The following is a 1883-nucleotide window of genomic DNA, read 5'->3' on the forward strand; positions in this document are numbered from 1 at the left end:
ACTTTAATGCAATTTAATTTCTTGCTCATTTATTCATATTGCTTTTCCCTTCGCTCACTTGAGTTCATATTTTGTGTTTATGCCATTTTCCTTTTGCTCATTTGAGCTCACTATTGTATATAAATATATTGTTGCTTTGTGATTGTTTTATCTTTGTTTGTGTGAAACCAACGCAAAAAGGAGAAAAGACTTAGAATTAGGACCTTACATATGCTTAAAGGAGTTCAAGAGCAACTAGGCCTTATGCCTTTAGAATGCTAAACTTGTTGAAGAGCAACTAGGCCTCATGCCTTTAGAATGCTAAATCTTAAAGTTGACTTCAAAGGACCCCTAATCTAAACTCATTCTTTGTCCATTCCTCTTATTGTGTTGTGAACTTTTTGATGTTTGTTCTTGTGTGATAGGGATTCCATCTTGAGATAGTAAGAAGGACCCTTGTGATGCGTAGCCAAGTTAAGAAGGACAAGCCAAATGGAGATCCTAGGAGCTTGAATATAATATTTGTTTGATTGCTTGAGTGATTGCTAAGTCCAAAGGAAAGGAGCATCTTGAAACATCTTTATGATCTCAAGAAAAGGAACTCCAAGGGTTTTATCTCTTCTCTCATCTTTGCATGTGTTAGGACTAACCCTTCTCTTCTTCTCTTCACTCTAACCCAAGCCAGACTCATTTTGTGCAAACTTTGACATTGTTTTCAAACTAGAAACCTAGGCCTTATGCCTTTGACTTTTGAAACTCATTTTCTTTAATATTCATTGTGAATAAACATTAATTCAACTTTGACCTCATCTTGTACATACACCTAACTTCTAAATATAACTCACTTCAAGTGATTTTTGTGGTTCCAATGGCCACCTTTGTTAAAATTTTTTATAAACATTAGCCATAGGTTTGAGTTATCATAGTGGTTGATGTAAACCTCACCTTATCCTTAGTGATTGGATTATAAGTCTTCCATACTTATTATAGGGTTAACCCCTCACTAGTATGTTGAAGCTCTCCTCACATGGTGGATTGTTGGTTTAGGTTGAGTTTTCTCCCTTTGATAACAAAAGACCTTAAGGTTTTTGATCAAATCAATTCACCAATCTTTTGATATGTTTACCCCGAACTACGAGGTTTTGATCCTACCTTTGTGATGGTACGTAGGCAATGGGTTCATCCATTCAAACAACAAATTGTAAATATAATGTATATTCTTTTCTCATCCCTCCAATCTTGTTCGCACATATTTTCACAAATACCAACCTACAATACACATTTGCAAAAAGGGCTCCCTTAGAGTACTAAGGATGTTTTGGGTGCTTAAAACCTTCCCATTTCATAACCAACCCCCTTACCTAGATCTCTGACATTTTTACTAGTTTTTGATTAAATAAAACTTCTTACTTGGTTTTTGTTCGCTTTTTAACCTTTCCTTTGGATAAATAAAAGTGCGGTGGGGACTCGAATTGTATGTTTACTTTGGATTTAGTCAATAAATCTAAAGGTAACGAATACCCCGCTACAGAAATCTAGAAGAATAACTTGATTAATAACTTAGAAAGATAATCTAGGTTATGGAAATGAGTATATGGTGATGCTTGGATGCAACGGTACCTAAGTGTGTATCATGGACAAGTATTCACTTGGTAAGTGAATCAATATGCTTTGTATGGAACATGTGTGATTCATGTATGAGGATGGATCATGTTATGATGCCATGAGAATTGATATGATATCATGAGGGTTGTTCGATATTTTTGGTGAGAAACATTTGTTCCAAAAGACTTATTTTGGTGATGAGCATTGCTCCGAAAGTCCTATTTGTTATTGAGACCTAAACACATATTCGGAATTAGTTGTGATTGTGTACATACCACTTCAAGGATATGTAAAGCGGT

Source organism: Lathyrus oleraceus, chromosome 4 (genome assembly GCF_024323335.1).
Source record: "Lathyrus oleraceus cultivar Zhongwan6 chromosome 4, CAAS_Psat_ZW6_1.0, whole genome shotgun sequence".
Taxonomy (NCBI): domain Eukaryota; kingdom Viridiplantae; phylum Streptophyta; class Magnoliopsida; order Fabales; family Fabaceae; genus Lathyrus; species Lathyrus oleraceus.